General features: G+C 41.5%; 1 long non-coding RNA gene across 3 annotated transcripts in view; it reads left to right on the forward strand.

The window, feature by feature from the left end:
• LOC135973897 (uncharacterized) overlaps positions 1–22443 on the forward strand; it is a 35806-nt gene extending 13363 nt beyond the window's left edge. Inside the window, exons 3-4 of one of the 3 annotated variants that reach the window (XR_010590936.1) lie at positions 4636–4798; positions 19640–22443. This is a non-coding gene — a long non-coding RNA (uncharacterized LOC135973897). Of the gene's footprint in view, positions 1–4635; positions 4799–5097; positions 6903–10286; positions 10459–19639 lie in introns of those variants that run through there. The other 2 variants (XR_010590938.1, XR_010590937.1) reach the window with 2 other exon arrangements.
• Positions 22444–26245: the final 3802 nt, after the last annotated feature.

Here is a 26245-nt window from a genome sequence, read left to right on the forward strand (position 1 = left end):
AGAAAGATCACCAAGAATGTATCTGCTAATCAGCTCTGGCAATATTTGCAGTATTCATCTTCCTTTCACCCTGGTCAATCTAGGGTTAGACCCGGGTACAGGTCTGTTAATTCACTAGTGGCATTGTTCATCAGTGTCTTCCTGGTTATGAATTAAGAGAACATGTTCAAACTGATCTGTCCAGTTGCCTTTATTATTACTGAGAGTTACTGCCAAGGTTGTGGCCCCTTGCAGGAATAGATGAAGCTGTTCTGAAATGGCTTCTTTCCTTTTAATACAGGAACACTCATAGAGTAATTATGGGCAATTGTTCATCTAACTCTAAGGCTCTTTCACACTGGGTTCCATAGGTTCCACTTTTTTGCTCAATGAATACACATGAGGACACTAGTAGGGATGGTAGGGAAACATGCACGTGAACAATATCCAGTTGTACATCTCCATTATAGTCCATCATACTAGTGCAGTGGTATAGTCAACGTAGTGTCTTTAAGAGATTGAGACTTGGATGACAGCAAGCTGGCTGAAGTTTAATATGGACAAAACAGGGAATGATACTAGGTTCAGAGGAGCAATCAAAAGAGTTGACTGTCGTTACATCCGCTTTACTAACCCATGGCGTGCGGCCATTACTCATCTTATGAATCAGGGTTTCAACTTACCAGGCTTATTATTTACTTATTTAATTTTTAATTTATAAAACTAGCCATAGGCTTCTATCCTATACTCTGGTATTGAACCTCCTGCTGGATGCCCAGGTAGCAGCCATGTCAGCATATTTTCCATCTTGCATTTGATAGGGCAAGTGTAGCCTTTCTTTCAGATGTGGAGACCTTCCTGCAGTTATCCATCCATGCCTTTGTCACCTTGAGAGCAGACCTCTGTCATGCTCTTTATCTGGGGCTGTCCCTTGTGTCCATTCAGAAGCTAATGCGTCCTGGAATGCTTATTAAACAGAGCTCTATTTTGAAATCATGTAACATCAGTGCTCTGAATTGCACTTGCTGCCTATGGGCTTTCAGTCGAATTCAAGGTGTTTGATTTTGACCTTTGAAGCTCTTAACACTTTCCATACAGGTTACCTGTGGGCAGCCTGTCTCCACGTGACATACTGCCACAGTTGTGCTCAGCAGAGGCACTTGAGAAGAGAGGAAACTACCATCAGGGTGTTCTTCACCCTTGATTATGACACTCATAACTCAGCTTGTTAACCTTCTGGTCATGCCGCAGGCTCTCTCTTATTTCTGGGACATTTGGGAGGTGGCGGATGAGGGCTGAATGGAGTCATCTATCAGGGCTGAACCGAGTATGATGATGGGGATACTACCAGTTGAAAGAAAATCACATGAAATTACTTTTTTATTATTGTGAATTTTGTGTTTGGTTCATACATACCTGGCTTTGGATGAATGTTCCTCATTCTTTTTTTTTTTAAATGGTATAAATAAAATAATAAACATGTTAGCAGATTATTAGTAAATGGGTCACAGGGCCTGGACTAGAATTCCTCATTCATGCAAAAAATCCCAATGAAATCAACCAGGAGTTTTTCCTGAATGAATACTACAGGATCACACCCCTGTTAAGTGAGGTGTGGGGAGAGTACACCTGGGGCAAAGCCAATGTTCTGGTTCTCTTTTACCTCCATGATGCCATAAAGCATTATCACTTGTTTCCATGGCAGCTTAAAGCAGTCTTGCGTGCTGCAACTTCATGCAAGACACAGGACAAATGTTGCAATGGTCAGAAATGTGTGATGAGGAGAAGGATGAGCCCTTGTGAGAACAACAATGTCTGTATGGTGGTGGAATGAACACACTTGGGAATGACCATGGTCAGTGTGATGTTGTAAAGGAGAAGGGCATACGCTACCCTGGATATAAAATAACACAAGAAAGTATGGGAGCGGAGGAAAGGGAATAAGGAACAAACATCTTTGTATAGTTTAAAAATACCTCCTCAAATTATATACCAAGGCTCTGCTTGATAGGAGATTTGCTTTGCATCCCACAGACTGCTTAGAAAGATTGTCACAATGTATTTTTGGCTGCATCAAGAAGAGGTTGTTTCCTGTTGTTTAATGAATATAGGGAAGAGATTCTAAAGGGGATGCACACACACGCACAGAGAACTTAGATGCCCAGTGGATAAGTGCAGTATTTTGTTTACAAGTAGATATTACACTGGAAATCCTATTAGCAATCAGACAGTCTGCTGGCTGGATATAATAAACTTCAGCCAAAGGAGTTGTTCAAGCTGGCATGCTTACCCATTAAGGGCTTAATTCCAAATTCGTTGTGCACCCCCAAGCTCCTATCTACATTGCATACTGTGTATATAGATATATAGTGTTTCTCAAGTGAGGTTTTGACAACCAGCCACGAATGATTGGAAAGAAAGGGTAAAATTCAAAGAATCCACGAAAGGCCTAGCTACCACTTAAGCCATATCAGTTGAGTTTAAATGGTGCATAGTGCCTATAAACCCCAATTAGGATTGGGTCCCTGTTATGCTATGTATGGATGAACTCAAGAAAGACCCATTCCCTGCCCAGAACAGCTTACCAACTAAGGCTCTGATTCTGAAATAAATTACATTCAGGCAGATTCCTGTCTATTTACAGATGATTTCTTGTAGGGATTATAGTAAAAGTAGGTCTTAAAGAAGGATTTGAAGCAGCACCGGGTAAAGGGGCTTCTGTGTACTAGCAACATATATTCTGGATTTTGTTTCATTCTTCTGTGTCTCCTAAGAAGCTAAAGGTGGATCCAAACTTCAGAGTTTAGTTCTGGATCATAAACTTTGGAGGGGGGGGGGGAAATCAGTTCTGGGCTTTTGCTTTGGCTCAATCTTTTGTGAGAACAAGCTCAGAAAAGAAAAAAAAAATCCAGTGGCTTAATTTTCAAAATGGTTCTTTTCACTTTTGAATTTCTACAGTAAAAAGCTGAAATTCATGTATTATGACCTATTATCAGTATTACACCCAGGATTTATGGTTCTCTCTATGTAACTTGTTAAACTGTTTAAAAAAGTCCACTATTATTGTATATATGAAACAGTAAAGCCCAGTGCAGTATTTTAAAATGTAAGTATGGGCAAACTTTTTAGAAGCCTATTTCCTGATAATGAATCCTTTAGCACCATTCCCCCATTTTCTCTCTCTTTCACTCTGTGAACCTAGCTCGGTGACAAATCCTGGTCCTTTCTGAAACCATCTAGCTTGGCTTTATAATATTATTTATCTTTATAGCCAAAAACCCAGCAGGTGAAGGAAAAATGAAGACAATTTGGTAAATAATGAACATAGAGATGACATATTGTTTTCCTGAAATGAGGGATAAGTGCACTTTATTAAGTGACCTTTCCTCCAGTGGCTGCCAAGAAATCAGAGGTAATAGAGCTTTTATTTGCAAACAATCTCTGATTAGAGGGGATAGATCCCTTTAAAACTGCATCATTCTTTTATTAAAAGTTCATCTGCGGCTGTATAGCTATTAACCAATGCATGTCGTTGAAGGTAGTTTATATATTTGTTAAATCTTATTACTGAATTCATGTTGCAAAGAAGGATTTAGTTCCTAACTCTGGTATTTTGTTATTTGCATACATGTATCCTGGATTTTGTTTCATTCTTCTGGGTCTCCTAAGAAATGTAGAATGTTTGTCTTTGAGGCATCGAAAACTGTACAGGTGCATGCTGGTGTGTGTGTGTGTGTGTGTGTGTTTGTCCCAGTTGTGTTTAGCCATCTTTTCACCTGAAGAGATGGTTATGGCCCATGGTCATTTAGAGTTTTTTCCATTGACTTCAATGGACTTTGGATCAGGTCCTATGAGGATACATGTGCATGACTTAAACATGTTATGATAAGCATGCATGTATGACCCAGATCAAGGTTCCCTCCAGTTTTTTTTGTTTTATTTTGCATACGAGAACAAGCAATATTTGCGTTTAGAACTGTGCTGACAGTAGTGGTCTGGCAGAGCATTGAATTTTTGCTAATTTCACCTTAAACTTTCTTCACAAAACCAAAAAATCTGACTTTCAACTGCTGGAAAAAATTGCCCTTTAGGAATCAGAATCTGGAGTCTGTGGATTTTGGGCTGATGAGCCACACATTCTCCTTACCAGCCTGCATGTGCTTGGTTGCCTCCAATTTGTAAAAATAAAGTGACCGAATGTTGTGGCACCAAATGTAACTTGGAATTACAGCTGGTGCAGAAACTGACAAAGTTGAGGAACCGGAAAGTAACATTCAAAATATTCTCAGATGCACCCAATAGGTAAGGGTGCAGAGGTGGGAGAGAGGCAGAAAAGGCATCAAATGAGCCATTTATGGCTACCTGCTCCTGTAGCCAGTTCTCTGATGGTCTGGTGTTGTATGGAGTTGCCACAGGTCTAATTTAAGCCATGATGGTTGGCTATTGCCCCAGTGTGGTCAATATGCACTCTGAGGATTGCCAGAGCACAGCAGCTTCCAGTCACACCTTGTTCCCTGAACCACATCAGAGGATGGCAGAGCTGGCTTTACTCCACTCCCCATATTGGGGAAATCCACAGGTAGTCAATTAGGCTAGATTACTGACCACTTTGTGCTGCTGTGCAAAGGATAATCCTTTTCTTCTGTGTTTCTACAGCATCTAGTACCGTGATGTCCTAATCCTAGTCCTACACCAGGGCTCCTAAGCTGTATGGTAATATGTATAATAACAAAGCAGCTACAGCAGGAGATGGAGATCTGGCCCATGATGTCTGCAGCAGGATCCATCTCTGGTGCCATTTAAGACTGGAGAATATTCGGTAAGACCAAATCCTGCACTGGAAGGAGAGGACTGCACCAGATGAACTAATAGATATTCTGTGCCTCCAGTATCATCTGTGATTCTTTACAGTGTCATTGTCACCTTAAATCTGCACATGCGAGCCTAGGGTTAGGTATTGCTCGTGTGCATCAGTAAGAGAGACTGGCAGAGGAAAAGGACCATCAAAGCTTTAAAAGTTTCTTTAGTTACTAAAAGCATCAAAAGAAAAGAAAAGGGAGCAGGAGATATAAAATGCAAGTACTATTTAATAGATTTCTCTTTTCTTTCCCCCAAAAGGTTCAGCGGCAAAGAATGGAACATAATAATCCTTGGCAATTATATAGCACTTTACATTTCAAAAACTCGACATAAACATTAACTGATCTGTCTTCACAACCCCGCTGTGAATTAGAGATGATGTACTATCCCCATTTTACATTTGGGGAAACCGTAACATCGGAGAGGTGCTGAGCACCTGCACTTCCCCTTGATTTAAGCTGGAGTTATCCTGAAAATCAGGTGCTGAGTGACAGCCCGAGGGCTACAAAGCTGGTCACTGGTTGAAGTTCAGGAGCTTCTGCCTTCCAATCCCTTTCTTTAATCACGGGAAAATGCTGGGTTTTTATTATGCCCTGCCTTCTCTCTGCGTGGGAGGGGGGCACCGAGTGATGGAAATTTTAAAGAAGCAAACTGCATTGAAACCACACATACCTGAAAGCTGTGGAATTGTCTTTATTTGGAAGCCCCAGGGAACAGGACATCATTTCAATTTCTTTTCACTTTTAAAAGCCTGAAAAGACTTAAAGTGAAATATGATCCTGCACTGAGTAAAAGCACACAAATTACATTATATTTCTTACATCTCCTCACGTATGCCTTTCCCCCCTTTCTTTCTTTCTTTCTTTCCCTCCCTCCTTGTCAATTTCTGTGTTTCAAGAAACCGGAAAGGTGGTTGATTTGATATTTAGATGCCCTCGTTCTAGCACAGAGAAACAAGAGCTCTTTAAAATTAAATCTTACTATAAATTGTTGAATTTTATTAACTTTTTATCACCCTCTGCACCCTCTTCCTTTATGAAACCATGAAAGGCTTGGGTACACATTTGTCTCCTGCAGCAGAGATCTATTTAGTGTAGGGCAGCGGTTCTCAAACTAGGGCCGCCGCTTGTTCAGGGAAAGCCCCTGGTGGGCCGGGCCGGTTTGTTTACCTGCAGCGTCCACAGGTTCGGCCGATCGCAGCTCCCAGTGGCCATGGTTCGCTGCTCCAGGCCAATGGGAGCTGCAAGAAGCGGCGCGTGCCGAGGGACGTACTGGCCGCCCTTCCCACAGCCCCTGTTGGCCTGGAGAGGCGAACCGCGGCCAGTGGGAGCCGCAATTGGCCGAATCTGTGGACGCGGCAGGTAAACAAACCGGCCTGGCCCATCAGGAGCTTTTCCTGAACAAGTGGCGGCCGTAGTTTGAGAAGCACTGGTGTAGGGGATTCAACCGATATCAGGAAGCCAGCTCCAGTACAGGCACTTCTAAATTCTGCCATTGTCATAGGGTCCTTAATGGACCAGACATCATTGGAGAATAGTAGTAGCCTAGTGAAGTTTTGCCATTGTCCTCTTCCTGCTCCCTACCTATCCCTGATCCATATACCCTTCCTCCTCTGACATGCCCCCTACACTGTGTGTGTGTGTGTGTGTGTGTGTGTGTGTGTGTGTGTGTGTGTGTGTGTGGCGGGAGGAACAGGCACAAGGTCTAGAGCTGACATACTTCTTGTCAGCTTGCTATTTGTAGCCAGTTTCTAACTGGGTCTAGTTAGGGAATCTGGCCCTTCATCTTCAACTTGTGAACTGGGCCTTAAATAGATGAAAAGCGACTCAGAATAAGGAAGATTTGTTTTCTCCCAGACAAGTGGGAAACCATTTTCTTTCTTTAAAAACACCAGGAAGATTAGGCTATCAGGAATTTTTTTGCCTTCGAATTCTTTTTCACGAATATAAAAAATATCCATTTATTATTTATTTATTATTTACTGTAACAATGATCACCAGAGACTCCAGACAGGATGGGCACCCCATTGTAGCAGGGTCTGCACAAACACGCAGGAAGACTTAGACCAGTTCTACATTAAAAAGTTATGTCAACCCAACAAGGGCCGGCTCTAATTTTTTTGCTGCCCTACCGTAACACCCCTATCTCCCCCCAGCACCGGGCCGCCCAACCCCCCGCCCCCCCGAGCGCTGCGCCGTGCCGCCGAACCCCCCGCCAGCGCCGCGCCGCCGAACCACCCGCCGCCTCCCAGCGCCGCACCGCCCAAACCCCTGTCCCTCCTGAGCGCCGTGCCACCGAACCCCACGCCCCCCCCCCCAGTGCCATGCCAGGCCGCCCAAACCCCCGTCCCCCCCCCCGAGCGCTGTGCTGCCAAACCCCCAGCGCCGCGCCGGGCCGCCCAAACCCCGCCCCCTCCGAGCGCCTTGCCGGGCTGCCCAACCCCCCGCCCCCCAGCACCGCACCGCCGAAACACCCCCTGCACTGCCCGGCCGAAACAAAAAACAAAAACAAAAACACCGCGAGCACCACCCGCCACCTCAACGTTGGCCGCCCCTTCTGAGGTGCCGCCCCAAGCACATGCTTGGTCAGCTGGTGCCTGGAGCCGGCCCTGAACCCAGCTCAGTCACCCAGGGAAGGGAAAAATCCACATCTCTAAGCAACATAGTTAAATCGACCTAACCCCCGGTATAGAAAACACTAGGTCAAGGAAAGAATTCTTCTGTCAACCTAGGTTGCGCCTCTTGGGGAGGTGGATTAATGACACCAATGGGAGAAATGGTGCCACTATAAAGATGTAACTGTAGACACAGCCATAGAGTCGGCCGTGAAAACTCTTTTTAAGGAAATGTCTCCTACACTAGCATATGGCCTTCAGCCTACCGATAATATTATGTTAAAATCAAAGTGTCCGGTAGCTGTGCAAAATAGTCTCTGAATATGACTGCTGATCAAAGGACTTGTTTTTTTTAAAGCTATTGTTATTGAAACTAACCTGAAGAACAAGACATTTAAGGTCAGATCCTGCTCCCACTGAAGTTAAATGAGAATTTTGCCATTTGCTGAGCCCCAGAACCTCTGGGCTTGCCACGTCAGTTATGAAAGTAAAAAAAAAAAAAAAAAACTGCTTAAGCCCCGGCACCTAATTGCTTGAGCCCGGGCATCTTTTTCATTACAAGTTAAGCCCTGCATTGATCCCTTAACCTAAGAACAAACTCTTATCTCCGTTACACCTGAAATTAATGGCGTTCCTCTGGATTTACATTGTTGTAAGTGAGATCAGAATTTGGCCCCGCTATTTAAAAATGTGTGGTGCCCTTTAAGATGTAAATCTATTGAAATCCAGCCCTAGACATTGGCAGGGTCACTCTGCTTATTACTTTATGACATTTCCAGATGAAAGGTGCAGTGGGGGCTCACATTAATTTGCTTTATGTTTGACTAGAAATGCTTCCCATCACTATTAGAGCACACTTTGGGCTCTCTTCATTTGAGAACGCTTGTCAGTCATTTGAGAATGATATGCCCTGCGTCTGGGATGAATAAGCACATCATATATTAGGCAGAGACTTGTTCTCTGGAGAGACTCAAGAGCACTGACAACTAGCTCCAAGGAAGGTGAAAAACGTGCACTAGCCCAGAGGCCGAGCAAGGGAGAAGGGAGTGAATATTCTGAATATTCTGAATTGAGCTGATTGAATGCGTCCAGGGGATTGTCCTTCCGGGATGGCAATGTTTTGTAAATGGAGCAAGTAAATTAGGCAAAACATCATTTGGAGCTCTGTCCTGTGAGGTGCTGGAAGCACTCAACTTCCATAGCACCTCTGCAAGTCTTTGTCTCACAATCTATCGCCAAAACCATAAAGCTCCTCATGGACTTCAGCTTGAGTTGAGGGTGCACAGCGGCTCCCAATAATGGACCCTTTCTCCATCACTTGTCATAGTGGGAAATAAAGTCCATCCATTATTCCAGCACCTTTGGTCCTGAAATCTTGTCCATTTTCAATCTATATTTAGAAATCGCCCTCCTGCTAGATCTGGGTGAAATGTTTTTAGCAATACCATGCATAAGTGACTTTGCAATGTAGAACTCGGCCTCAGGTCAACCAAGGAGTCACAAATGTTTCAAGTAAACCTGGCTAGAGTTAGGGTTTCAGTACCATACTCTGAAACTCAGTGTTTTGTGCAGAGTTTTTCTGTTGAACCTTTGGTTTTATTTGAATGTGAAGCTTAAAGCCAGGCTCCCAGGGTTTGTGAGTCCTATGCAGATTTGAAAGCAGGGAAAATGTGCTCTCGAGTCTCCACGAATTGAAACCAAGCCTTCACTCAGCTTGAACACCTTCCCTCTTGGAAGTGAAAGGTCTGATTCTGAAAAGTGTGAGTGACCAGAGCTTCCATTGAAGTCAATGAGTTGTAGGCACTGATAAAACAAAACATGACGGCACCTGCTTAACTTTAAGCACCTGAATAAGCCCAACTGAAATCAGTTGGCCTTTTCACATACTTGAAGCTATGGATATGTCTACACTTGTAGAGTTTTTGCGCTGTAAGTTTCACTGGTGATAGGGAAAAGGGGAAAGTAAAGCACTGGTTTGTGTACTCACTCAATTCCTCAGGTGACAGAGAGTATTTACACTAGCAGCACTTCCATCACTGATGAGAGCAGGGCTGTAGGGCAGCTATCCCACAATGCAGCTCTCTCGATAGGTCTTGTGGGAAGGGGGAGGTAAGCGGAAGGCATTCTGGGTCCCTGATCAGTGCCCCGGGCTGCCCTGCTTCATGTCTCAGCAGCCCCATTACTTCCTTGTTTCTTTCATGGCATTTTTTTAACCCTCCCTCTCCCCCCCCCCCGCTGTCTGGCTGCTTTCCCTGCCATATCTGCAAGCAGAGGGAAAGGGGAGTTTCAAACTTCCCGGGGCTTACAGGGGGAGGGGCGGACGTCCATTTACCTGGCGTCAGAGCAGCGGAGATGCTGGCCAGAGTGGTCACTTTTGGAACTGTGGGATATCCTTCAGAGGCCAAAAGGAGTTTATGCTGGTAGAACGTGTCTTCACTTTCACAACAGTGCAAAAAGCACAGCGGTAAGAGCGATATGCTTCCCGTGAAGAAGGTGGTTTTCTTTTTGCGATGAAACTTCTGAGTTTCACCGCAAAAAGTCATTAACAAGTGTAGACGCTCCTGCAGTTTTAGTGCAAAAAAGGGACTTTTTGCACTTTAAATGGTAAGTGTAGACATAGCTTAAGTATGTACTTAAGTGATTTGCTTAATCAGCACCACTACAGTGTTTCAAAAGATCAGGCCCTTCATTCTGAGACAAAGTGTTTTTTTGGTGTTGCTAAATTTCAGACATTTTGTGAATTTCTTGCCAGGTTTTTTTTTTACTTTCATCAAGCCAAAACAAAACACACAACAAAACATAATTTAATTCTTCTTTTTTTTTTTTAAACTAGCCACATTCCAGTGAGTTATTTGTCTGAAACTGATAAAAAGTCATGTTCATTGTTCAAGATGAAATCTCTGGAAGGGACATATCGGTTACATTACCTGCAACGTTATCAGTGTGACTCAAAAGTACAGCGCACCTGCTGAGTGAAATAAGAAGTTTAATGGATAACATTGTCAGAGACTCTGAGATTGCATCTGTAAGTTTTGTGCCCACAATTGCTTATTAAGTGCCCATTATTGTGGTTTCTTGAAGGTAAAAACTATCCTAAAATGTGTTCCAGAGCAATTCAAGCAGGTGGAAACTCACCTTCACACATACAAATGGGCATGCAAATTTGGTAGGTAGATATCTACCGTAACTGTCTGACTTGTGCATGTCCGTTTTGCAGCACCCAACCCCCAGTTGGTGCCCAGACATCAATGCTCCAAGGATACTGGCTTTCTAACTTTCTTTATCATATACTCCTACCCATATAGCACCCCAGACTTAAGGAGGATGTTGTGGGCTGTCACTTTTAAAGCCTTCTGCAGTGACTCCTGTATTTGAACTATGCGCTGGGCCACATAATTCCTATTCAGGACTAATTATTTCATATCGCTTTAATACCATTCGGACTCTCAGAATAGCCCTGAATGATGATGGGCATATATTATTATTACAGGTTTTATTAAGCAGTCATAGCTCAAGTTCTAATTACATTACCCCTCAGACACAGCAGCAGTAACACTTGCTTTGGTTCTTGAGCTTCTAGGAATAATCTGCCTACTAGGTCTTAGTCAGCCTGCAAGGTCAGGGATAAAGCAAATTCTCCAGCTCTCTCTCTCTCAGAGCAGCTGAGGAAGTATGATTTGAAAAGAGAACAAAACTAGTAATAAAAAGGAGAAAAGTGAAAAAGTTGTATACTATACTCTGATTTCCCCATGTCAATGAGCCCCTTGGATCAGCACACAAAACTAGCAGCGTAGCCGGGGGTAGAATTGGTTGTGGGTCAGGCAGCCACCCGAGTATATACCTAGGGGGTCCATGAGGGTTTGTATCCAGGCGGTTAGTCCAGGCCACCGCCCAGGCTATTTTTAATGTGCTAGAGTTACTCAAGGTAGCACATATCTGTCCATCCAAGCTGGGACGCATGTTCCCAGCAGCAGCGTAGACATACGTTACACAGCATGCCTCTTCAGAACTTCACAGTGTCGGTGGCGCAGATCAGCCTGCTTCAGAAGCACAGCATTGCTACCACTTGAGTTAAAGGGGTCTCAGGCCTCTGACATTTGGTTGAGCAGTTCTGAATCCATTCAGCAGGAGTCAGCAGCAGAAAAAAACCCACACTACCCAGTTCTTTATGATATTTAAAGGGTTGAGTAATTTATACTGTTGCCGACTCTTGTGACTTGTGCGGGAATCATCATATTTCATGAGTCATAAAGTTTAAGGCAAGAATGGACCCATCAGATCATCAAGTCTGACCTCCTGACATCACAGCCCCCTAAACCTCACCCAGTTACCCCTCTACTGAGCCCAATAACCTGGATTAGAGCAAAGCATTACAGATCTCAGGAGACTAAACTATTGTGTGTCACAGGCAGCGAATAGGAGGGATGGAGGTGCACCAATATCCAATGGCAGAAATCTCAACGAAAGTTCAGTCCTCACAATTGCAGAAAAAAGCCTGAAAACATGAAGCAAGTACACCAAAGGCTCAAAAGCCAGAAGCCAAATCAATAGAACACAACTTTTATTATTTTTAAGCCAATCTCCTGATGTTCATTGCTGAAGTCATTTTTTTTTAAATGCTGGGAGTTGACAATACTGAGTTTAGGACCCCATTTTATTTGTGGAGGCTTTGGCTCAAGAATCTGAATAGGAACTTTTTCGTGAGTTAATTTTTTTTTCTAATTATTTAAAAATTCCCCTCAGCATTGGAACTAAATGAGGAGTATGTAAAGAAATGGCTTGATCTTTCTGGCCTTGCTGTGCAAGTGCTGAGTGAAATCCAAAAATAATTAAATTGACAGCATCAACGGCAAAGTGATTTAAAAAATCTTTAGCTTTGATACCCTCAGGTAAGTGCAAATAAAGTTAAACTTTATTATTAGTAATTATACAGTACTGTTAGCAATTTGGGACAGAGGAGTTTTCTATATGTCTATATAGCGCAGAGCACATTTTAGCTACTAATGCAATATTATTATAATTTGTTTCTATATTTGAGGGTTTTTGTATAGCAGCCATCACCATAATACCTAAGCACAGAGTACTATCTTATTTTTATAGTAACTTTCATTCCTTAAGTGCTGGATATATATGATGATATATGATACGTGAACCATGTATGTAGTTAAGAAAAACAATTAACCTATTAAGTACCAGCTAAATAGAGGTTCTTATCAAATTCACCGGTAAAATATCATCATTTTCAAGCATGACTGAAAGGAAAACTTCCTTTATTGGTCTGAAAATGAATGTAAGAGTTTGTTTGCGCTAGTTTATTGCAGTTGTTGACAAGAAGTGGGATCCTTCACTTTTATTTTTCATGCTGCTAATTCCATCTCTTTCTCTCTTCGCCTCTTCTCAATTAAACATATGACAGTGTGTCCCCTCCCCTTTTGAAAGAAGCTTTTAGATTAATCATATTATCTTAAGGTTCCAAATCTCAATGCCTGCATGACCTTTCTTCCGTTAGAATCCATTATCTTAAACTATCACAATAATCCTGGCTTTAGGGAGGGAGAGAGGGAAGCAGGAATCAAACCTAATAGATGGCAAATAAGATTAATCTATGATCTAAGTGCCGATTACACTTGGCCCTGCCCTTGAACACCCAGGTGTAACCTTGAAATTCACATCTGCTAAGACACTGCAATTGGATTGAAGGTCCCAGAAGGCCTTAAAGGGGCAGCTGGCCAAACTTTACCCATCATTCCCCAGTGAGACATGGGCTGTCTCTGCCTGTAGCTCTCTTACTTGTGGAATTTGGCAGCAGCACAGTTGAATGTTTGTTTTGAGATGTTTAGCATTTTTTCAGATAAAATACTTATTTTCAGGTCTTAATTTTTGTTTGTCAGAAGCAGTCAGCCAGGGAATGGGTGAACTTTTACCTGGACCTCACAAGAGGGGAGAGCTCTTTTCAAAATCAGATAACTCTGAAGAAGAAAACAGATAGATATTTTCTTTCTTTATAGGCTAACCTATGGACCCTGCCAAAAAAAATGTTCCATGTGAACATTAGCTTGCAAGGTCCTTGTTTTTAGCGCCAAATGCCCCAAGTACTGAAAAAGGACATCAGTGATAAGATGGAACTTGGCACGAGCAACACCCATATTGTGTGTGAGGCATGCTCAGAAGAGACAGACCCAGAGATAATTTTGCATCAAAGAGCTGAAAAGTCATTATTACAGATAATATAAATTGCCTCCATTGTTGGCAGCCTGAGCAGAGGTCTAGTACTGAATCAGCACAGAAGTGGAACTGTTTTCTTATTTCTCTATATCTAGGACCAAATCCTCAACTGGTGTAAATCAGTGTAAGTCTATTGACTTAACTCAAACTATGCCAATGTACACCAGCTGAGGTTTTGGCACTAAAGCTTTATTGGTGTAGCATATCTATTGATTCCAGCCATCCTGCTTCATTTAAAATCGATGGCCAAAGTCTTGGGGGCAGAGATGGTCTTTTTGTTCTGCTTGTTTAGCACCTAGCACTATGGGATCATGGTCCAGGAATAGGGCTCCTAGACAATACGGCAATATAAATAATACTTTCTCACTAGCTTATTTATTATGTTATGAATTCCAGAAAGCAGCGGCGTAAAGGTATTGTCTAATGGTTATGACTATGTTAAAATATTCCTTGTCTAAAGTGAAAAGAGCAGAGGGAGAGAGAAAATTATAGGCAAAGGAGGGAAAAAAGAAATGTTTTAAAAAGAAACGGGGAGAGAATTTTCCAGATAATGGGGGCCACTAAGGAGACAATTTTCACAGACACAGAGGACGTCTCTCTAAAAGAGGGTTGAAGCCCATTGATGAGACCACCTGCTGTAGAAGCAAGTAACTTGCAGCTTCCTACGCTGTATCTTTTCAGGGTATTGAGGAGTTCAGTGCTGGAGACCCTGCCCTCTCCCTTTTTGGGGCAATACCTTTACACTTTAAGAAAATAACTCAAAAAAATATGAAGGTTCTTGTTCGGAAGTCATTAAACGCAAAGGGTCACCCTTCCCCGTGCTGGGTATTACCTTTCCCCAGGAGGCTGGAAGAATCTAACCCAAAAGTTATTTCTCAATTGCTAGATTAATCCCTGTGCCATGCATATATCTTGTAAACAGCAAGGCATGAAATTTGTCATGACACAAGAGCGCTTTTGTCCAATTAAAGGAGCTAGCAGGGAGGGACTCTGTAGTTGTTAGAGACCATTTATAAAAGCTGAGGCATTACTTGGAATGTTTGTAGTTCAGTTCTAATTTATTATGAATTTTAAAAGATGTTAAATTAAAAACCAATCAAACAATGGAAATATTGGAGGTGTGCTGCCATGCAATCCATCTGCACATTCATAGGCTAGAACTGCTTACACAAATATTGATGAGCATTATTTCTGCACTTCCTGCGTGTAGACTGAATTGCTACTAATATTGAAGGTGCATTTGTACAAGCCTGTTAAAAATGGTCACCCGAATCTCTCATGGCATTCTGCCTTCCTCTTTTAGGTAGTAGATGCATGTTTGCTGCAGCACGTAATACATTAGGAATCTTAATATCAGCTTCAAATTTGGGTTCCTCTCTGGTTCCTTTTAATCAGAGAATGTAACAGGCTAAGCCCCTGTTGAATTTTGGCCTAGCCCTTATATGGATCTGAATGTTACTGGTCAGCCCATCTGGATTGTGGGTTCAAGTCAGAACCCTTAACCTGAACATCCCAAAACTCTGAGAAAGTTGAGATTTAGATGCAATTTCAGCTCCAAACTTTGTGTCTTGGGTCTGAGCAGCCGATAGCTGGTGAATGATTTGAAATCCACCTTTAATAAAACTTCCCATCTTGGGGCAAAAGGCAGAGCTTATTCATGACTGCATGCTCGCATCACGATAGGTTCAAGGTGAGGTTTCTTTCTCTCTGATGTCCCAGCCAGTTTGGTGATGCATGGAGACAACGGGAGTGCGCAAACTCGATCTTCTGTCCAGAGAGGGTTAACTCATGCTGGCGGCATGCTGCCTCATGCCATTAAGTCAGGGAGAGTAATGAAATTTCATTTAATTTGACAGGAAGAAAGTGCTAATGTTAAAAGGCATTTAATAAAAAGGGGGAGATTCTTTGAAAGGAAGCCTTTAAGTAATTACTTCAAGTGTCTTAGGCCTACTCACCAGAATATTTACATTAGTGTCTCCCAGTGCCAAAGTGTAATTAAATTAGTGCAGCATTTACATTCCATCCTCTTTTTTTTTTTTAAAGAAGTGTGATTTTATTAACAATTCTAGGGGAAAAAAACTTGATCTAATCAAATCAGGTGTTAGTGTTTTTTTAATGTTCTCACTGAGCTTGGGCTACTGAGTTAACACAGCTGGAGGAGGGAAAATATTCTCTCTTGGTCTTGAGTTCCACTTGGAAAGAAGACATTTTTTAAATCTGCCCTAGGACTGATAAAGAAAACTCTGACCAAATCCATACAAACTGCCAAGGCCTCCTTGTAGAATGTCTAGGATCAAGTTGGCTTTCTCTGCAAAACTGGGGATGGTGAAGGTCAGATCAAATGTCAGAACAAAAAGACACAGGTGGGAAATAATCCTGTTGGGGTGTGCTCTTTAGTGGAAGTAGCAAACCCCAGTCAAATGAACAGCATCATTACAAGGAAGGTGCAAAATATTTATAAAGAAATGTTATGCTAATAGAAAGTCAGTTTTGAATATTTTGCTATAAGGGAAAATGGATAATTTTTGGGGGAAAGTATGCAAACATTACCAGTGGAAATCAAACTACTTTCATAAAAATATCCACTCTGTGTGAAAATGGTCCATTTTCCAAGCAACGCTGAGTTTTGCATAAAAATGTGGGGAGTTTTTTAAAGCAAAATGTATTGGAGGCAAGTACGACTTCAAGGAATACAAAAGCGGGCACACACAAACAACTTCCCAAATCATTAAAAGACACCACCCCTACAATATTTGCAAACCAATGTAAAACACAGTTTATGCCAAGTGAAAAAGGAGGGTGAAAATAAAAGCAAAAGTGTATAACCCACAAACAGGAGGATAAAAAGGATCTAAAACAAGATACATTTGAGAATAAAAATAGAGAGGAAAAAAGAAATGCAAAGATGTTGTAAGAGGCGAAATTTCACATGAAACAAAAGTTTATGGATGCAGATAGGTGCAAAATGAGCTGGGGGGAAAATTAACTTAAAATTCTACAAAACTGTGGACTTTTAGTACCAAGAAGTAAATCATCCTCAGCAGTAGAGAAACTGGAAAGGGATTGCATGTAACAGGCTTTCTAGTTATTACAAGGGACAGTAAAAGCAAAACTTTGGAATCAGAAAAGTTAACTTATCAGGGGGTCTGTTCTTGAATGGCTTTGCAAGAAGCCGGAGTTCACACTTAAAAAACTGAAACTTCTAAACCGTTGTCGGCAAATGATTTTTCACAAAGACATCCAACAAAATTCTGGCCTTGCTAGGAAGGGGATTGTATCACTTTTTACAGGACTACACAGAAAAAGCCCCCTAAGCATCTGTCTTATTTCGTAAATAGTAACTCTGCATCTATTCTCCCCATTAATGCATAAACAAAAAGCCAGAGTCACATTCATTCAATGACAAAACTGTACTCTGTCACAGAATGTTTGCATATATTTCATAGTTTTAAAAAATAGGGCCAGATTTTGCTGCTTTTGCTTATCTTGAGTGGTGCCTTATTCTGCTGATTTCAACGGGACTTCTTGCAGAGTAAGTTCCGAGATAATATTAATAAGTGAAGTATAAAATGGCCTATAGTGAAGAATTGACTTCGCAGCTATATAGTGAAGGAGATTATCTTGGCAGTTCTGTACTTAATGGACTCCTTTTAGGAGGGCCAATCTTGAGAGTTTCTGAGCACCCAAAATTCTCATTGCCTTCAGTGGGAGCACAATGAATCGAATTGACTTCAACAGGAGTTTGTAAATGTTCATAATATCCCAGGGTGTGGCCTAATGCAGTGGTTCTCAAACTAGGGACGCCTCTTGTTCAGGGAAAGCCCCTGGTGGGCCAGGCCAGTTTGTTTACCTGCCGTGTCCTCAGGTTCGGCTGATCGCAGCTCCCAGTGGCTGCGGTTCGCCGCTCTAGGCCAACGGGGGCTGCGGGAAGTGGCGGCCAGTACATCCCTCAGCCTGCGCCGCTTCCTGCAGCTCCCATTGGCCTAGAGCAGTAAACCGCGGCCACTGGGAGCTGCGATTGGCCGAACCTGCGGACGCGGAAGATAAACAAACTGGCTTGGCCCACCAGGGGCTTTCCCTGAACAAGTGGCGGCCCTAGTTTGAGAACCACTGCACCAGGCCACACCCTGAGGATCTCCAAGGGAAGGCTCATAGTAAACGGAATTGCAATTCCCATGCTGCAGTTAACCAACTTACAACTTTCAATCTTCTGCACTACAAATAGACTTTCACTGTATTCAGTTTGGTGTAAGTGATTTCCACTGCAGTGTGTTACCAAGGGATGTTAGAGCTGAAGCAATTTCTCAAGAGGAAAAATTCTTGAGTGAGATGAATCCCCTACTCCTGTTGCTAGCTATCAGATTAGCTACAATCGGCATTAATGGGACACACCTTTACAAATCAAGACCCTTGCAAATGTTAGTATCATTGATCAACAGGGGTGATTTAATGGGCCAGCAAGGTTTTTAGTAAAGACAACAGTTTTGCTTCTCCTGTTACCTGACTTGCAACACATCTAAGAAGAGGGCAAGAGAAAGGTCCGTCATGAGCTAAAGAAAGGAAATAATAATAAAAATGATCATCAATAATTATAGCTTGGTCTGAGCCACACAGATGGCTGGCTTTTCCTGCTGCCTCACATCCCAAATTCTGGCTGTAATCAGATTTGGAGTTGCACTTCAAGCCTCGCTCAAATCATTTAATTTGTGGTCAGCAATAACTAGCCACTTAGTCATATTTTCATCATCCTGGTCTGTTCTCAAAGAACATTCCTTCCATCGCAATTGTCCATGTAAAATAATGAAAAGACTGTTGTCCAGTGTATTTGCTAATGTGTAGTTTCATTTGTTTCTTTATCATCTCCCAGGACATTTAGCTATTGCATGCTGAGCCGTCTTTTTTCTTTTTTGTGCACCAGTAAGTGAAACACGCAGTGAAAAATGCTTAATACCAAAATTCCCAGAGTTGATCAATAGTGCTTCTCCACTATTAATTAAATCCAGCGCTATCAACATTTGCCGAATCATAGCTTCCTGAATGCGGTGGTTCTTTCTGTCAATGTGTGTAGGTTCTGTCTTGTGTTTGTGCAGAGAAAATGAGCATTTTCCATCCTACTGGTATATATTAGGAGTAACTCCGTTGCAGTGAATGGAGTTACATCCATGTAAGTGAAATGAGCATTTTCCATCCTACTGGTATATATTAGGAGTAACTCCGTTGCAGTGAGTGAAGTTACATCAATGTAAGTGAATTCAGACATAGGCCCTGTGGGCTAGATATTCTAAAGAGCTCTGTTTCCATTTAGGCCAGAACTCGACAGATTTTTCAAAAGTGCTGAACATCCTAGAAAGAATGGGAACGGCAAGCAGCTAGAGATGAATACCTGGCCTCTTCACATCGGTGTCTAAATGGGAGATGTTGGGCCTGATCTCTTTTGATAAGTTATTCAAAACCAAATCTTTGGATGCTTTGATGTTATGCTGGAAACATTTTCAACCCATGTAAAGCAGTTTGCTGCTGTTGTGATCTGTGTGCAAACAGAAATGGAGCTTAACAAAAAAAAGCAGCTACGGTCTTCCAAAGACATAAAACTCCTAAGCTTTTTAATGCAATTAAAGCAAATGCTGACATTATTTATAGCTAAATTACTGGCAAGGAAAACAGCTAATGACCAAACTCCATGCATGTAACATTAAAAAAGAAAATCCTAAAGGGAATGATTTGTAAGGATGTGGGTAAACCTATTTATACCCAGGGTTCTATTTGTTTTACAACCAGCGGTGCACGAACAACATGAAAGGTTATCTTTGACAAGGTTTTAGCTATTATTTTCTTCCAGTGAAATGGTATTTCTTGAGGAAAAAAAGGTCTTCAGAACAAAATAACAATAAATCCTGATTTAGATACATAAAGCTGCCATTGATATCACATAATATCAGTGTTCTTTCTCACTCGATACAGGCGTTTTTAAGATAAATGGTAAAACTGAACTGGAAATCCATCTGGCCAGCTGCCTGATCTAATGAATAACCCCACTTTGGCTCCTGCAATGTAAGCAGAAAGAGTTCTCTCCCGGCCGCTTTCGTCTGTCATGAATCTACAAGACAGCCGACATAATATCTGGGCGACAACAGCGTGCTAACAGTGCAGTGACTTCCATTTTCTTTGCTTTCTATTGATTTTCACTTAATAACTGGCGAAATACTAAACGTCCACCCTGAGTACCTAATAAATCCTGCCTGAGCTTTTTATTGAGGAGAATTTAATAAAAACAACCATTGCGGCTGAGGGATTTTTCTTCTGGACAGAACATGGTGAGGTGTGGGTGGCGTGTGTGGGGCAAGGAAGCCATTTGAATTTTTTTGTTGTTGTTAAGGACTCTTGCTCCCCTTGGGAAAGCAGTGCTACTACTTCCAGAGGACCCGGTTGCACTGTTTGTCTTCTCGTTGTTTGGAGATGCCCACTGAACGTGTACATGTTCTGCTTCACAATAGCAAGGAGAGGTGTTTAAAGAAACAAGGCCCTTTCTTCCCCTCAAACCCACCCACCCAGTCTTGCCTCTTAAATCTGATTTCAATTTTGTTAATTGGTTGGAAGGCTCTTTAATTGCCGATAGCCAAGGCTGTCAGAAACCTACAGTAACACCCTTTTTATTGTCCTGCTTTACAGCTATTTTATGCTTGACTCTTGACACACAGGCGTGAAGATCCCGTATCGGATTGGTTGGCTACTGTAACTAAACAACATTTTTAAGTTATACGAAGTGTCAAATCTGCATCCAGTTATGAGCCACCATGTTTTGTTTGTTAAGTTGTCAATAATGCTAATTGTTGTCTTAGAAAAACTTGGCATTTTAGTTATTACTCATAGGTGTCTTTTTTTTTTTTTATCTCCCGCTGCTAGAAATCACACAAGCATGTGTGTGTATTTGTGTGTTTCTTGAATGAGATGGACCAAAAAATATGGTCCATTTGTAAGTCCAACACAGCTTTTTCCTCTGCACTGCTTCCCAGAATGGCTCTCTTTGCCAATAAACCCGACAGAGGTCCTATTATACAAAGTTGTTTGTTAAAAGCGTGTGACAGTTTTTATTTTAATTCACACTGAGGCAGTTTCAAAGTCACTGGGTTTAATGAACAAACATTTTAGCATTTGCTAGCTCAAATACTCTTATTCCCAGCAGTTCACAGTAAAGCTTACTCTAACAGTTGAAATTTTAGAAAGGAGAGAGAGGCGAGCAGAAGTCAAGAGGCTTATATAAAATCTGTGAATCTGAAGTTTTGACCGATGTTCTGAAAACTATTCTGCCATGCAAATCAATAAGAGGCTTAATTACTCATAGGCAGCTCCACTGCTGCTCTGGGTGTGGTGTTAGAGGCCTGGGAGATAAAATTAAGCCATATGGGTGGAGCGTTGCACTATTTTGGCAGTTCATCACTTATTTTTCTATGCCAGTTACTGTCTCACAACTACTCAGGGGCACAAGGATCAACAATGCAGTTCATAAAAGTACCCAGCTGGATGACTCTTATCCACGCTAGCTGAAGGAACAGTATTCTGTTTCATGGTATTTTGGCACATCCACTCTGTGCTTTGGCAAGAGGAAGTATGAGACTATGCGATAATTAGTTTAAAAATTACCAAAACTTCTATGAACCTCCAAAAAGGACCATTGTCAGACAAAACTGTCCTGTCACCTAAACCTATCTATAGCCAGTCTATGCATTTCACCACTAGAGTCATGTGTCTGTGTTTTATGGCTCCATCCTATACCACTGATGATGGTGAAGGTCTTTCACTTCCACAGGACACGTAACTAAGTAATGAAAAGGACACAACTTGTTTTTTCAAACCTAGCTCCTCACAACGGTTGGGTGGAACATTTTAAGTCAGGGGTTCTCACACATTTTTGGGTCACATCTGTCCACCGATCATCTTGTGGACCAACTCCCTTCCCATATGTGATCCCGTAATGTCCCTGAAAAACTCCAGGAAAGTAATACTATGTGGAAAAGTAGGAGAAATGAGGTATTTAATGTGTTTGTGCTGTATATTAGTGTTCTCTATGGATGATCATAGGACCACCTGTGGTCTGTGGACCATAATTTGGAAACCTTTGTTCTGAATGAAAACATTTCCACAGTCCTCACCAAGTCGGGAAAATGTGAAGAAATACTACCATTGACTGTGTAGAGTGACAAGACTAGGAATATCTGCACTCTGAAAATGTACACCAATTAACTTTTGAAAGAAAAACAAATATATTTCAAAGTCCCAAATCTCTCTCTCTCTTTTCCTACACTTCAAACCTGACTGACAGGAATCTGTCTGTCTCTGACTCCAATTATATTTGAAAAGACATATGTAAATTATTTGACAGGTTAAAAATTAGCAGCAAGTTGTATTCCTAGCAAGATTGTTGTATGCAACAGTTCATAATTCATAATACTTCCCACTGGAATTCACGTCAATTCTATATGTGGAGGACCCTTTAATTGGTAAGCATAAAGGTGTATTGCTATTCACCTAATGTATTCTATTGCTCAACAAAAGGTTGTTGTAGTGAGCTGTGATTGTGACAAATGATTTACTATTAGGAACATTCTGTAATTATTGTTTGGTGGTACCACAGACCGATACATCATTAACATGATAGACGACCTTTTATATCAGCAAAAATAACTAAATTAATAAAAATGGCTTCATTCCAAACCCTGTCAGAAAGCCAATACTCAAACCAATCAAATATCAGTGAAACCTGAAAGGGCCAGGGTTATATTATTTTAACAGTCTTGTTGTTTATAAAATAATATTGACAAGTTCTGTAGAACATGAGGCCAGATCCTCAGCTGGAGTAAATTTGTGCTGTTCTAATTAAATGAATTTCTACTGAGCTACACCAATTTACACCAGTGGAAGATATAATACTTAGGATGGGTTTGTTGTTGCTATGCTTTGTTTTGGTTTGTTTATTGTACCTTTTGAAAGAGAGAATGTAAATGGAGAATGGGAAAACGGTTGTATATACACTGAACAACTTCTCTTACAAGAATACTGGGAACATCTTAAACATGGGGGCTGGACTCGATGACCTCTCGAGGTCCCTGCCAGCCCTACATTTCTCTGTGTCTGTGCTGATGTTCAGACAGATTCTGCCCTCAGTTACACTTGTGTTAATCCAGAGTGACTCTTCCAAATTTCATAGACTTGCTTCAGACCAATGTAAAAGAGACCAGAATCTGGCCTTCTAGCAATTAAAGTTCACAATAAAACTCCACCTAATATATATTATGAAAGAGTGAGAGTGTGTCCAGAGACAGCAACAAAAATAATAAAAAGTTTATAAAACCTTACCTATCAAGAAAATTTAAAAAATGGGCATGTTTAGTCTTGAGAAAAGATACTTAGGGATATCTGATAAATTTTCAAACGTGTTAAGGGCTGTTATAAAGAGGATGGTGGTCAATTGTTCTCCACGTCCACTGAAGGTAGGACAAGAAGTAATGGGCTTAATCTGCAGCTAGGGAGATGTAGTTATGTATTATTTATATTTAATATCATATGTATGTATTTCCTATCAAAAACCTTACTTTTTGAAGAACAGGTTGGAAAAGTAGGACTGGATGGGACCCCAACACAGACACACACACACACACACCCATTCCCCCTCATGCTGAGACAGGACCAAGTAAACCTAGAGCATCCCAGTCAGGTGTTTGCCCAACCTGTTCTTAAAAAAACCTTCCACTTACGAGGATTTCACAATCTCCCTTTGAAGACTGTTCCAGAAAGAAATTACAAGTATAGTTAAGATTTAGGTTAGATATTAGGAAAAACTTCCTATTTGCTACAGATCTAAAATTTATCTTATTGATAGGAATTGTGACTTGTGTTTACTAACCCCTCTATTTTATTTTATTTTCTTTTTTCAAATAATTTATAAACACATTTAGTTCTGGTGGAAAATAACAGATTAACAACTCTGGAGGTGGTAGTTCTCTGTCCACAGAACATATAAAGCATGGGTGGAGTCCGAACAGCCTTCCCCACACTGCCCCCTGCTATTTCAGTCCCAACAATGACCTCTTTTGCACTTTGAGTGTAAATTCATACCAACTGTGATAGTAGTTTTTATGAGGCAGATTGCTGCCTGCTAGGAACTGGACTGAGACCACCAACTTATTTCACATAGGCCAGTGTTCCCCAATCTTGGGACGCCGCTTGTTTAGGGAAAGCCCCTGGTGGGCTGGGCCGGTTTGTTTACCTGCCATGTCCGCAGGTCCGGCCGATCACAGCTCCCACTTGCCGCAGTTCGCTGCTCCAGGCCAACGGGAGCTGCAGGAAGTTGCGGCCAGTACGTCCCTCAGCCCACGCCACTTCCAGCAGCTCTCATTGGCCTGGAGCAGCGAACCGCGGCCAGTGGGAGCCGCGATCGGCCGGACCTGTGGGCGGGGCAGGTAAAAAAATCAGCCCAGCACGCCAGGGGCTTTCCCTACACAAGCAGCATCCCAAGTTTGGGAAACACTGACATCGGCCACCAAACAACTAGCAGATGGTAACAAATGTTAATCATGCTCTACCTGGGAAGGGATTGAGCCAGTGACCTTGAGGTGATAGCATCCCTGTATGGGAAGGTACATTCTCAAGTGCAATTAGTTATTCACCATTGACAGTTTTTTCTCTCTTGCCTTTTATTCCACCTCCACCATCACCCCCTCACTCTTATTATTGTGATCACAATCCTAGCAAATTTTGCCTTGTCACCAGAAGGGTGGGCAGAGACTGAAGTCAGCACAGCAGCTGCAGAGAGCAGTTCAAGTAGTGACCTCCAGACACTGATGATGTCCAACCGTGCTCTGCATTTTTCACTCTGAACCTGCACTCCTCTGTGCTGATTGGTTGTTTGCTCCAACCACTCCCACCTTCCTTTGTCTTTGCACCTAATTAATCCCCTGCTAACATAATATAACATACTCCCAAAGTAACAAAACAAAAATCAAGAAACTAACCTGACATTTGCCACCATGGTTCATTCTGTTTGTATGTTCTATCCCTTTCTCCACCTGCTGTCTCCTCTTTTTAGATTGTAAGCTCCTTGGGACAGGAACTGTCTTTTACTCTGTGTTTGTATCGTGCCCAGAACAATCAGGCCCTGTTTTTAGTGGTCCCCCAGCACTATCATAATAAATATGAGAAGAAGAATAACTGTATGGATCACAAGATGCGACATGACACCTGGTGTGGATCACTTGAGCCTAATCAGTTCTTGGGATATAGTCCCAATGATTTATAAAGTAGAAAAATCAGAAACTAACTTAAGTGTTAGAGGTCAGTGTGTTCCAATGGATAAGGAATTGGATGCTGAGTGTAGAGAGCTGGTGTGCTGTGTTATTTGGTGAAGTCACTTCTCTTCACCTCTGTAAAATGGTAGTCATGGATTTGTCCTCCTTATCTAATGTGTTGGGAGGTCAACAGAGGGAAAGCACTATATAAGCTAAATGTGATTCATGTGATTTACTCAGCTACACAGTGAAATGAAATCTTTGTTAAGCAAAACACTTTTTTCTGTAAAATTATATTTAAAGTTGTATATTTAACAGCACCACAAGAACTAAGGTTATGTCATTGTTTCCAGCATATAAACTATATTTAGCAGTTGGCTTCCCTCTAAGTTAAAAAAAAAAAAAACCCACCTTGATATTTAAAAATAACATTTTGGTAAGCTTTTTTTCCATAATTTGGAGAAGGCTATTTTTTTAAAATAACTGAGTTTAAAATGAAAACCACTTTCTGTTCAGATATAGTAAATTGTACGGAGTAATTTTAAGCATTACAAGAGTCTTGTGGATAAGGAGTGTCCATTAATTTCATGGTATCATATGAAAATATCTATGGAAAAATCATTTGCAGTGACAACCCTTTTTTAAAAAATATCTAGCTAGTCTCGTATTGCATCCGATACAATAATGTGCTTGCAGTTCACAGCCAGGTAGTTAAACTGACTAGCAAGTTCTACCCTACTTCTGTTGCTGCAGATGGGCTTTATTGAGCCATGCTGTAAAATGCTGTACATTATGTTGTACATAAATGATTTAAATAAATGATTTTTAATATTCTTTTGGTTTTAATAAACAAAGATGTTATCAGTAGCACATATAAGGAAAAGAATTGAAATACCTAATCTTAATTTAGCACTGCCCTTCTTAAGAGCTATCGTTTCCTGGTATCCTCTCATAATTCAATTTCAAACACATCATTTGTATAAGGAGATTTGTTTCATCATGGCTTGTGCAAGTAGTACACCCCACCTTGTCCGTCTTGAATCAATTATCCTCATTAATGGAGTCTGCAGAAAGAAGGAAAAGCTTCCACAGAACTTTACAAGAGGATATAAGTATCCAGGAATAGAGGAATCTAGATATTGTCTTCAGAGAAATCTCCAATATAAAATCTCTTTTAAGGGATTAGACAGTATGACCTGGCAGAAGCCTCTTCTTCTTTGTCTCCTTGGCTCCTGTTTTTTGTTGTCATGCCAGGAAACACCAGAGTTGAGCTCAAGAAGTAACC

Source organism: Chrysemys picta, chromosome 10 (genome assembly GCF_011386835.1).
Source record: "Chrysemys picta bellii isolate R12L10 chromosome 10, ASM1138683v2, whole genome shotgun sequence".
Classification (NCBI taxonomy): domain Eukaryota; kingdom Metazoa; phylum Chordata; order Testudines; family Emydidae; genus Chrysemys; species Chrysemys picta.